Source organism: Amblyraja radiata, chromosome 28, assembly GCF_010909765.2.
Source record: "Amblyraja radiata isolate CabotCenter1 chromosome 28, sAmbRad1.1.pri, whole genome shotgun sequence".
NCBI lineage: Eukaryota > Metazoa > Chordata > Chondrichthyes > Rajiformes > Rajidae > Amblyraja > Amblyraja radiata.
The window spans coordinates 3,831,371-3,844,938 of NC_045983.1; positions in this window are offsets into that span (position 1 = coordinate 3,831,371).

The window sequence follows — 13,568 nt, forward strand, 5'->3', positions numbered from 1 at the left end:
GAGGGAAATGGAATATACTTGCTTGCAAAGAGCCTGATAAATGGAGGAAAAAGCCCCTCACACTTTTCAGAATTACCCAGGTTTATCCTTGCTGAACAGGGGCTTAAGTGCCGTAGTCCAGTATCATTTTTGGACCCTCTTCTGTGGAAGCATCACCCTGGCTCTGAAAGGCAGGTTGGAGTTGTCTGGAAGGTAAGTTAGGGGTTGCAATCCGATGACCCAATCTTCAAAGATTAGTTTGTGGCTTGATCAGAAATTGCTGTGTCCCTTTGACTTGGCCTGATCTGACTACTTTTCTAAATTAATGTTAATATTTAATTTCTATTGTGTAGTTTCAGTCAGCAAATCTTGCCTGGTGTATCGATAGGTCAGTGCCAGTTTATGCCTCAGGTTCTCTGTCCAACCTCTTTATCCAACTGCATTAGTGTTTACAATTCTTCCTCCTTTGTGTTAATCTAGCTTCAACTACCTCGTGTAAATATTTTAATTTAAATTTTCATCAGGGATAAGTAACTATTTTAAGATAAAATCAAAGATGACTACCTAAAGGGCCTGTCCCACTTTCACGACCTAATTCACAACCTTTTTTACTCGTGGACATTTTTCATCAGGCTAGAAAAATGCCCCGACCTACTTGATGCCACGAGTACCTACGACCATGCTGCGAGTATGAGTCAATGGCAAACTCGGCAGAGGTGAAAGTGAGACCGGCCCTTAAGGACCTACAGTATCGCAACCATTGTATCTCCGTGCTGTATCTCTAAACCAAACCATACAAATGACCAACAAATTACTTTGAAGTTTAGATGAGGTTTAATTTATACACAAATAGTACAAATTGGTTGGCTATGCCAGAGGTAATTTTTGCATTGGCTGCACAAGGAAAATTTGCCTCGTTTATCTTTTATAATGAGTGATACCCGTTGCTGTTCACCATTATTTCTAAACTTTGGGACCCAAATATCAATTGGTTAAATAGTTGTCACGGAAACTTCCAGATACATGCCATTTTAGTTCCTGATTCTGTATTCGGTGCCTGTGTGAACCCTGGGTCTCATCTTTAACTTTCAGTTTAATTTACCACTTCTGTATGAACAAACTTGCCTGTCTGTTCTCTTTTACCAGCTTCTTGTCTTTGAGCTCTCTGGGTGAAGGATTCTTTTAAATTCATTGGCCTAAATTATTATCTCTGCACGTATATTTTGTAATGACCGTACATACTATTGTTGACTGAGAATGGATAATGATAGATAATGGCAGCTGATCTGTCTGGAGGCGATGTCAATTAAGGGAGAAAAAGCAGGGGAGACTTGGAACTGTAATTTAGGACGGCAATTAGTGAAAGAAAAAGAATGGTGAGAAGGAAATATTTAAGAAAGAACTGCAGATGCTGGAAAAAATCGACGGTAGACAAAAATGCTGGAGAAACTCAGCTTGTGAGGCAGCATCTATGGAGCGAAGGAATGCGTGACGTTTCGGGTTGAGACCCTTCAGACGGAAATAGATGTGCCTTGGGGGGGGGGGAGACTTAAGTTATATCAAAACAAATGGAGCATTGAAAAACAGAATACCAATAGTGTGACCTGAAATATCGTCTATTTCCCAGCGATGCTGTCTGACCTTAATGTTAAGCTTTTTTGTTTGTATTTCAGAATTACTGCATCTAAGGTGACAAGTGACAGTGAAATTATTTGCTTGCATACCCATGGTATGCAATAATCACCACATAAAAGGCACCGACTAAGTTGGTAGTATCCCGTGCCAAGTCCAGCCTTTTTCTCCCCCATTGTACTGGTTTCGCTTTTCTCCGTGAATATTTGAAGCCCAAGATGCACTTTTAGATAATTAATGCACTAATTTCAATGCGTTGCATTTGTAACCATGCTGTCACATTTCTATCTGTATTTTCTCATTTAGTATCAACAGCTGCTCCCAGAAGTGTAGAGTATCTGATTCTCTGCTGAAGTTCCAGGTAAATAATCCTAAAAACTCAGGATTTTATTTGTTTGTTTGGTGTGTATTGGGAAGCATTTTGTCCCACCAGGGATGAATAAGGTGCATAAAAGCACAGGACTGACAAGTAACTTTGCTAAGGTAGACAAAAATGCTGGAGAAACTCGGCGGGTGAGGCAGCATCTATGGAGTAACTTTGCTAAAGTCACCATCAATGTCATAAAGAGCCTGTCCCACTTACACGACTGTTACAGGCGAATGCCGGCACCCGTGATAGGTCTCCGAAATTTTCAACGTTGAGAATTCAGCAGCGACCAGAAAGATGCTACGACTCTTTGGAGACCTCTCACGACCATAGGGGACCTCTCACGACCATACAGGCGACCCCTGGTGACATGTCGCGGGTGACCTCTCACGACCATAGGAGACCTCTCACGACCATCCAGCCTCTATGGTCGTGAGAGGTCTCCAAAGAATCATGGCGTCTTTCTGGTCGCCACTGAATTTTCAACATGTTAAAAATTTCGGCAAACTATCATGGGTGCCAGCAGTCGCCTGTAAAGGTCGCGTAAGTGGGACAGGCCCTTAAGAATTTCAGCCCTTTCTGCATAACTTCTCGATCATGTTACTGTTTATATTGAACTATTTTTCCCTATACGGCATTGGATGATCAGTTTTCTGAATTTCCCATTGGAATTTTGAACATCTTTTGAAATTTCCAGTATTAGATTCTTCACAAACAGAAGCATTTTATCCGTTCGGCCCCCATGGGCCATCTCAATGTCTTCATCAGAATAAAAAGTAGTCAGTTTGGACTTTTCCGTCGGCAATAATCTTAGTTTTGCTCAACTTTAGAAGCTGAACACCGTCGCCCAGTCCTGGTTGGCAAACACTTTAACTCCCATTTCAGTGCTTCCACACCTCAAAAAAAAAAAACTGGAATCCCAAATTTCCTGGAATTTGATGGTATTTCCAGAAATTTAAAAAAATGCATCCTGCTTGCTATTTGTTGAGTTTTTTTCACGGGCACACGTTAACAACACAAAGAAGAACAAGACAAAATAGATCTATGTAACTACACCGTTTCTGCCTGCTTCTGTTACTCACTTGTACAGTGTTATGCAAGGCAGCTTTCGTTGTCTTCGTTTTTTCAACCCCATGTGTCTCAGTCTCTGCTCTCTCCCTCCTACTCTCTCCCTCCCTCTCTCTCGCCCTCCCACTCCCCTCCATCGCTCCCTCTTTCCCTCCTTCCGTCCCTCTCCCTCCCCCTCTCTCCCCCCCTTCTCTCTCCCTCCCTCCCTCTCTTATTCTCTCCCTCCCTCTCTCTCTCTCTTCCCCCATGAGCCCACCCACCGTTCTGTAAGATCAAGGCCAATCCCAATGTAACTGCAATCCCACAGCCCACAAGTAACTTTTCACCACTAGGCTTATCCAGAATTCTACCACTATCCAGAATTCTACCACTGCCTGAGAAATAATCAAAGGCTCAACTTCCACTGAGAGAGAATTCCAAAAGCTCATTGTTACCTGTATATGAGAATTTTCCTGAACAGCCTGTGACCCATAGCGCTGTGTCCATAGCCCATAACGCTGCAGCCGACAGCTCTTTGTTTAAATTCCCACTTGTTAAACTGACAGCGCTCTGTTTAAGCCTTTGAGCGCCAAACCGGCAGTGCTGTGTGTGTATTACCTTTACACCTCTTCGCGGGCCGGATGCGGAAATTTCCCGAAATTATTCAATTTCCCTAAAATTACCCGAAGACAACCCAAATTTCCCGAATTTCGGGTGATTTCCTTCAAAGTGGAAAAACTGCCCCATTCCCATACTGACCTTTCTGTCCTGGGCCTCCTCCATTGTCAGAGTGAGGGCAGTTGCAAATTGGAGGAACAGCACCTTTTTTATCACTTGGGCAGCTTAAAACCCAGTGGTATGAATATTGATTTCTCTAACTTCCAAGTATTCCTTACATCCCCTCTCCGTTCCACCCCAACCCAAGTAGTGGTTTCACTGTCTGTATCAATCATTATCACCTTCCCCGCAGCCAATGTTAGACTATTTTGGGCTCCACCTTTCCTTGCTCATCATTGCTTTTTGCATATATTTCATTTGTTCCATGTACCTTATATATATATATATATATCTCTCATTTCCCCCTATCCTGACTCAGTCTGAAGTTGGGTCTCATGCCAAAACACAGCCTATTTATTTTCTCTAGAGATGCTGCCTGATCTACTAAGTTATTCCAGCTTTTTGTGTCTTATCTCCGGTTTCAACCAGCATCTGCAGTTCCTTCCTACACGTCTTCGCTTGAGTATCTGTTAAGACTATTCCATGCAAATTTCCTTTATCTTATATGGAAGATACTAAGATATCAGATATATCTGAGGACATAACAGATATATCCGAGGACATTGCGGGAAACTAGAGAGGAAATTGCGGGAGCCCTTGTTGAAATTTATGAGTCGTCCTTAAATACAGGGAGAGGTGCCAGAAGACTGGAGGGTGGAAAATGTTGTGCCCCTTTTCAAGAAGGGCTGCAGGGAAAATGCTGGGAACTATAGTCCGGTGGGCTTAACATCTGTAGTTGGTAAGTTACTGGAGAGTATTCTGAAGGATAGGTAATACAGGCATTTGGATGGGCAAGGGCTGTTTAAGGATAGTCAACATGGATTTGTACGTGGGAGGTCGTGTCTCACAAATCAGATTGATTTTGTTGAAGACGTGAGCAGAAAGGTTGATGAGGGCAGAGCTGTAAGGTGCCGCATGGTAGGCTGCTCTGGAAGGTTAGATCCAAGGAGAGATAGCTGAATGGATAGCAAATTGGCTCCATGGAAGGAAGCAGCGGGTGATAGTGGAAGGTTGCTTCTCAGAATGGAGGCCTGTGACTAGTGGTGTGCCACAGGGTCGGTGCTGAGTCCAATACTGTTTGTCATCTACATCAATGATTTGGATGAGAACATACAGGGCAAGATTAGCAAGTTTGCTGATGATACAAAAGTTAGGGTTTTGCAGATAGTGAAGAAGGTTGCGAACGATTGCAGCAGGATCTGGATCGATTGGCCAGGTGGGCGGTGGAATGGTTGATGGAATTTAAGTGTTAGGTGTTGCATTTTAGAATGTCGAACAAGGGCAGAACCTACATAGTGAATGGTAGGCCTCTGAGTAGTTTTGCAGAACAGAGGGATCTAGGAGTACAGGTGCATGGTTCTTTGAAGGTCGAGCAGCAGGTAGATAAGGTGGTCAAAAAGGCTTTAGGCACTTTGGCCTTCATCAGTCAGAGTATTTATAGAAGTTGGGAGGCCATGTTCCAGTTATAAAAGACGTTGGTGAGACCGCATTTAGAATATTGTGTTCAGTTCTGGGCACTATGTTATAGGAAAGATATTGTCAAGCTTGAAAGGGTTCAGAAAAGTTTTGGAGGATGTTGCCAGAACGAGAGGGTGTGAGCTATAGGGAGAGGTTGAGTAGGCTGGGTCTCTATTCCATGGAGCGTAGGAGGATGAGGGGAGATCTTATAGAGGTGTACAAAATCATGAGAGGAATAGATCGGGTAGATGTGCAGTCTTTTACCCAGAGTAGGGGAATCGAGGACCAGAGGACATAGGTTCAAGGTGAAGAGGAAAAGATTTACTAGGAATCCGAGGGGTAACTTTTTCCACACAGAGAGCGTGGGTGTATGGAACAAGCTGTCAGAGGAGGTAGTTGAGGCCGGGACTATCCCATCGTTCAAGAAACAGTTGCACAGATACCTGGATAGAACAGGTTTAGAGGGATATGGACCAAGCGCAGGCAAGTGGGACTAGGGTAGCTGGGACATTGTTGTCCTGTGTGGGCGAGTTGGGCCGAAGGGCCTGTTTCCACACTGTATCACTCTATACAGTGTAGTACATATACTTATCAAATCATGGTTCCTTACATAAATCTCCCCATCTCAATTCTCTTACTACAAAATTCTCATTTGTAAAATTAGTATAATAATGCGATTGGATCAATGCGGATTATTTAAATTAAATAAATTATTTTAATTTCAATGGTATACAATGCAAATGTGAATTGTAAAGTTTGTACATTTTACATAGAAACACCCAATTCACTAAGGAGCTCCAAAAATTGTTTTTTCTTGAAGTTGACTATAAGGTATACTTACAAAGTACTCAACAGATGAAGCTGCATCTATAGGAAGAGAACAAACAGCCAATATCAAAGATGGTTGATGGATAAAGGCAGAACAATCAAGTTACTTGAAGTTGTAGACTCCACATGCTTGTATTGGGCCTCATTGTAAATGTGCAGAAGCCACGGAGAAAGTGGAGTGAATGATTTAAGTGGCAACAACAGGAATCTCAAGGTTGCTCCTGCCGTCTGAAGGCAAGTGCTCTGCAAAATGGTCGCCCATTCTGACCCAATGTAGTGGCGACCATGGTGTCAATAACAATTGTACACTCGGTTGGAGGAACTGCAAGTGAATTGCTGCTTCAGCTGGGAAGTATTGGGTCCCTGGGTAGCGTGAGGGAAAGAGTGAAAATAAGTGCAATAGGAAAGAACGATGGTTGATGGGAACGGGAGTGGTAATGGGATCGTGACGGAAATGGTCCTTTAAAGATGCATTTGGTGGTATCATCATTTTGAAGGTGGCACAAGTTGTGGAGAATCTTTTGAATGTTGAAGCTGACGCGGTGGAATGGGAGGACTAGGGTAACTATCCTCCCAGATGCGGGGATGAAGGCAGATATGTGGGCAATGTCTAAAATGTGGTCAAGGACTTCCTCAGTGGATGCGATGTAGTGAAGGACTCCCCAGTCCATGGAGATGGAGGAGGAGGAGGAGGAGAGGCACAAATATGGAAAACCTTATAGTGAATATGATGGACACAGCCAAACAGGAGAAAAATAAAGTCCCTACAAAAAGCAGATGCTGATTTGATCTTTTCACCTCTGACCTTTGTCCGTCTATTTGCCAGTCAAATCCCTCTCAGCTGTATCCACCTATCACTTTTTCTCTCTCCCTCCCACCCCAATCCAACTACAATGTCTGAAATAGGCTCCTGTGCATTTACCTATCTATTCATGACACCGCAATAAGATCGCCCCTCCCCTGCAGCGTTCTGCACTCCAATGAATTAAGTCCTAGCCTACCCAACCTATAGGTCTTGTTTGAGTTAGCGCTCTAGGACCTAGTGGAATCAAGGGATATGGGGAGAAGGCAGGCATGGGTTATTGATTGGAACGATCAGCCATAATCACAATGAATGGTGGTGCTGGCTTGAAGGGCCGAATGGCCTCCTGCACATTGTCTATGTTCCTATGTTTCTTTGTGTCTGGGTAAAATCATCATTAATGTTCTCTGCACTCTTTCCAGCTTAACAACATCTTTCCTATAGCAGGGTGACCAAAACTGAAAACTATACCCCAAATGTGGCATAAGCAGTGTGTCAGTCTGCCCTCTCCTCATTCTCATCCACTTCACCTCCCAGTACTTTTCCACCGGCCCCTCCTTCTCCTCACCTGCCTGCCTGCCACTCCCCTCTCATCAGCCCAACTCTCCTCACCTGTTGCACTCAGTTGCCTCTGATCACCAATTAACCCGGTATATAGACTCTCCTCACCGTTCACACAGTGCCAGATTGTTCTCAGCATTCATGCAAGACTCTCCAGCGATTTCCCGACTTCCTGCCTGGCTTCGACTCTCCTTTCGTCTGTCCCTCGCTGGTTTGTTTGCATCGTGTGTTGGATCTCCTGGTGACCGGACCTTCCGCTACCCCGACTACGTCTCCTGCCTGCCCCTTTTCAGAACCCTCGCTCAATCCTGAGCCTCTGTGTGAGTACGGTGTACCCATTCCTGTGTTACTACTCTGTGTTACAGTATCGTAATAAAGTTCGTTACCAACTATACCTGCCTGATTCTGTGCTGCTATTGGGTCCAAACTATACCCGTTACACAGTGTCATGTACAGCTGTAACATAACATCTCAACTTCCGTACTCAGTACCCTGCCTGATGAAGGCCAATGTCGCAAAAGCCTTCTTGACCACCCTATTTACCTGTGGCGCCACTTTAAGGGTACTATGCACCGCCACTCCGCGGGGGCCCTACAATTCATTGCAAAATTCCTGCCCTGGTTTGACTTCTCAAAATACAACACCTTCAGCACTTATCTCCATCTCCATTACACATTTGATCTGGAGAAAGTTGGTACAATTGACAAATAAATTAATCAAAGTGGTAAGAAGTTAATTCTGGCACCACAACATTCCCCAAATTATTTTCCCCCCTGCAGATGTATGGAACTGCTGAATATTTACCGCGTCTGCCTTTTAAAAAAAAAAAAAAAAAGTGAATGGTCTCAAATTAATTTAGTATCTCTGCTGAATAGTGGGTTTTTTCCCCTGTAATTTTGATGTCCGTGAAACTGAAAATTGATCAAATACTTTGAGACGTGCCACCCAATGAGATGGTGTGAACCAGATACTTTTTTTTTTTTCTCCTTCTTCTTCTTTAATTTATTTTGTACAAGAATAAAGCAATCGGCATGAGAGTTATACAATTTTCGTACAGCTTCATTTTTAACATTTTATAAAATGACACATAAATTTAAAAAAAAGAGAAAAAAGGAAAGAATGAAGAAAGATGCAAAAGAGAGAGAGAGAGAGAAGAAAAGACCCCTGAACTACCAAAGAAGTGCGAGAAGAATAAATAGAAAGGAGAGAGAAAAAAGGAGATATGCCCCACTGTCCTTCCTCCCCCAAAGGACTATTGACCATAGGACCCATCCCAAGCATCGGTTTTAAATTTGTGTTCAACCATTCTGTTGTTGAAGAAATTCAGTGAAAGGAGACCAGATACTTTCGGGCACAATTCATAACAAATACATGTATTCTGAATAAGTCACGAATAGATTTTACTGAAACAACGTGTGGCCGCATGAGTAACAGTTGAAGAGTTATTCTTAATTGAAATTCACCTTGGCATGTTTTGCAGTTCCTGAGTTGTACAGCAAGTATTTCACACAGCCACAATTCTAATGCGTATGGTCCTAGTACGCACTGCCCTGATTTAAAAGGCTATTACACCAGTAAATCATTCGTGTTTGCGCACCCGTCAATTAATTTGAGGACCATTGCAAACAAAGAATTACGCTATCAGATACTCTTTAAATAGGTTTAAGAAAGAAGTGCAGATGCGGGGGAAATCAAAGGTAGACAAAAATGCTGGAGAAACTCAGCGGGCGAGGCAGCATCTATGGAGCGAAGGAATAGGTGACGTTTTGGGTCGAGACCCGAAACGTCACCTATTCCTTCGCTCCATAGATGCTGCCTCGCCCGCTGAGTTTCTCCAGCATTTTTGTCTACCTCTTTAAGTGGGTGGTTTATTTTAAAATGTAGCTCTATGCATTGCTGTTACCACTATTGCCTTTCTTTATGGAATAATCTTTCCTTGGAAAATTGGTGTTTGATATTCCTCCCCTTTCTAAACTACTAGTGGTGTACGGAGCCTATCCAACCCCATATTGTGTGCAACTAGTCATTGGAAGAGTTCCCTCAATTTGTAATGCCACTCCTTCAAAAAGCAGACAGTTAATTCATGTAGGTCACGCCTGATAGTGTACTGCAGAATAGATTTAGTGTGTTTGAAATTTATCAAGCCTTACTAACTCAATGTACTTGCAAGTAAGACCAGTGGCTGCCGTGTGTCCCGAGAAGGAAATCTCTTAATACCCAAATGAGAATTTTTATACATATGATCAATAAGAAGAAAATGGCATCAAACCACGCTTTAAGCATTTTCAACTTCAAATATTATCAGTGAATGTAATATTTAGGTGTAATCCCACTAACATGGTAAACAATGAAGTGTGTAGGAAGGAAAGGCAGATGCTGGTTTACATTGAAGATAGACACAAAATGCTGGAGTACAGTCTCAACCCGAAATGTCACCTACTTTTCTCTAGAGATGATGCCTGATCCGCTGAGTTACCTCAGCATTTTGTGTCCATAAAAAAAATGAATTAGTGTGTCCGTATGATATTCCCTGAGGTTTTTTAGTTTTACAAGAATTTGCATGTTTTTTCTCACCTGCAAGACAGGAATTGCATATTTGTGACCTTACTTTACTGATGATTTCAGGAAGCACAATATTTTCTTTTTTTTTCCTATTAATTGATTGAGTTTGTATGGAAACCGCAGATGCTGGAATCTTGAGCTGAATGCAAAGTGCAAGAGTAAAATTTGACGGGTCAGGCAGCTTCTCTGGAGGACATGGTTAGGTGACGTTTTGGGTTGGGACGGGACCCTTCAGACTGATTATAGTGGGGGAGCTGTGGGCGGTACAAAGCTGGGCAAGTGATAGGTGGATACAGATATAGATCGGCAGATGGGTGGATAAAGGCCAAAGATTAAAAGGAAAACAATGAGACTAAAGGGTGTTGATGAGAAGAGTGCTGATACTTGAGGAGTAATGATACTAAGGCCTTGTTGAAAGTGGTACATTATAAATTGGTCGAGGGAAGTTATATTGTGGAATATGTAGACGCAGCATAGAGTGATATAGGCCCAATGCAGGCAAATTGGACTAGCTTTGACTAGCATGTTGGTCGGCAAGAAGGAGGGATATGGTGTGGGGGGGGGGGAGGATAATGAGAGAATTGGTGGGCCCTGGGGTCATAAAAGGGAGGAAGAAGAAGAAAATGGGGTTGGGTGTTACGTTTGACGTTCACACAGTTCGGCTGTAATTTACCCAAGCAGAATATCAGGCGCTGTTGTTTCAGTTTGAGTATGGCCTCACTCTGGTCAGAAAGGTCAGGATAGTACTGTGTAGGAGGGAACTGCAGATGCGGGTTTACAGCGAAGATAGACCCAAAAAGCTGGAGTAACTCAACAGGACAGGCAGCATCTCTGGAGAAAAGGAATAGGTGACGTTTCGGGTCGAGACCCTTCTTCAGACTCATTCAGGTCTCGGCCCGATAAATCACCTCTTCCTTTTCTCCAGTACAGTATACAGACTGGGCTTTGTCTGACATTTGAATTCAGAGGCATGATACTTTTAAACTGCTCCAAGCTTTTTAAAAAAGTGCAGCGAACTTTGGTTTTTGTTGGTCCATGGTATACCTATATATTACAAGGCTGATTTATGTTGTTGATTTTTTTAAATTCGCACTGAAAAACAGATTGAGCTCGGGGGGGTAAAATGCAAGTGTATTTATTCCTGCTAGACCTTTATACTAAGACCTGGCCATTCACAGCTATAGACATTTTCTGTTTATTCTGTTATTCTGTTCCTGATTAGTGATATACTGCACATTCCTAATTTCCCCAAACTTGAGAGCCATCCTAAACAGTTCCCGAGGCAAGTCCGAATCAGGCACCTTGCGGTAAATGGAGGTCACATACAGGGCATAGCCAGTAAATACCAAAGATCCTATAGCGAGCAAGATAGATCACTCGATGAAAAAGACGTAGTACGGTCATGGGCAGATTCATGGGTAATTTTATGCCCCATTTCCGTAACCGGCTTCCGTCTCCGCACCAAAGATCCCATAGCGGAGCAAAGATAACTAGTGCGGAGACTGAAGCCGGTTAAGGAAACACCCTCGTAAAAATAAAAGTTATTTGGTAAAAATCTTCTAATTTTCAGAATTTTAATTTATTAACACAAACTGTTCCCCCACAACGTTGATTACACTGCGAGTCGGGTCAGGTCCGGTTACGGAAATGGATGAAAAAAAGGCCCACGTTCCGCTCCGTTGCGTACTACACGTCAGCCCATTGCATTTAGCAGGAGTGGTCTATCTTGCTCAGCTATAGGATCTTTGGTAAAGAGAGACGATTTCCTTTCCTAGACAAAATAATTATTGTACCAGATGGGTTACTGCACTCATCCAGATGTTTCAAGAACAACATTCCTATTATTTATTGTCCAAGTTTACATCTTGAACTTAAATTCCAGAGCTCTAATGCTTGGGTTCAAACTAATGTCGCTACATGTATGTGGAGGAAGGAACTGAAGATGCCCATACTGACCTTTCTCTCCTGGGACTTCCACTGAGATTGAGGACTCACGCAAATTGAAGGAACAGTTCCTCATGTTTTGCTGTGGACAAAAATGCTGGATAAACTCAGCGGGTTGCCAGCATCTGCAGTTCCTTCTTAAACAAACTCATATTTTGCTTGGGCATTTTACAACCCAGTGGTATGAATATTGATTTCTCCAATTACAAGTAATCCCTGCATTCCTCCTCCAACCCTCTCCCTCACCCCAGTTGTCCTACCAGTTCCACTGTCACATCCTTGTAGGCCTGTCGTTAGCACGTATTTTGCAGCCAACAATGTGCCATTATGAACTCCACCCTTCCTGAGGTCATCTTACTTACTGACTTACTTACTGCCTATTGTGCCTCCTGGCATGTAGGGCAGCAACGAAGGTCCTCCACTCAGTAGTGTTGATTCCTTCAGTTGCTGTTTCCGTAACATATGTGTTTTACGAGACAGGGTTGTTAGCCCTGATCTCAACCTCCAACCTGGAGGACCAGTGGATCGCTCTTCGTCTCGCCTCTACCCTTCGACCTGTCCAGCATGGGAGACCCTAACAGGACGAATCTCCCGCTGGCATCGCTCTAGGGGTCACTGAGACACATACGCTCCCCGACCACAACAAGGTTGCAATCAATCCTGAGCTCATCTGTTGCCCGTCTTTTGGTCTGAAGAAGGGTTCTGAAACGTCACCTATTCCATTTCTCCCAAGATGCTGCCTGACCCGCAGAGTTACTCCAGCATTTTGTCTGTCTTTGCTATATTTGCAGTCTGGTTCTCAGGATTCCAGTCCAACAAGTTACCCACAATGTTACGATACTAGAACCGTGTTGAAAGTGAATCAGTGTAAAGTCACAGGTATATTTTGGAAGATGTGGGCTCGCTATTTGGTTAGTAGGAAATAACCAATCTACATCTTGTAGATACGTGGGAACATGGTGGCCAAACAATATACGAGCTGGAACGTTAATATCGCATATGGGGAAGTATAAATGGTTACACAAAATCACCGTATCTAATGGGTGGCCTGTTGACCCGTCCGGCACGTGTGCGGTACAAATTCACATCTCCTCCTTTCACTGGTGAAGTGATCGGGGAGGGAACCGGGGACCCGCCGGGTGCAGGTGGTGAAGTACGCGGGCTAGACGCTGAACGCCGTGGAGAGGCCGCGGGGGACACAGTCTCTGATAGTGGAGCAGCAGGACCGGTAGCGGGAGGGGATACAAAATGCGAAACATCTGGATACGGAGTCGCAGGACGCGGGTCCTTCACAGGAAGGAGATGTTGACGGTTGCGTCTGTAAATGGCCCCATCCGCGCTTACCAAGTAGGAGCGCGTTTCTTTGGCAGGGCTGTGGATGTGACCCTGACGACCATAGCCCTTGTTGGTCTGGAGGTGAACCACCTGTCCACTGGAGAGAGGTTTAAGTGACTTACTGGACTTGTCAAAAAAACATTTTTGTGCATCGCGCTTGAATTGTAGTTGTTTCTGGACGGTGGGTGGAGAACGGACCTGTGGCTGCAGAAGCTGCTGGGATACAGGCAGGGGAGCACGGGTTGGTGAGACATCGGTCGTTGGGCTGGGGAACCC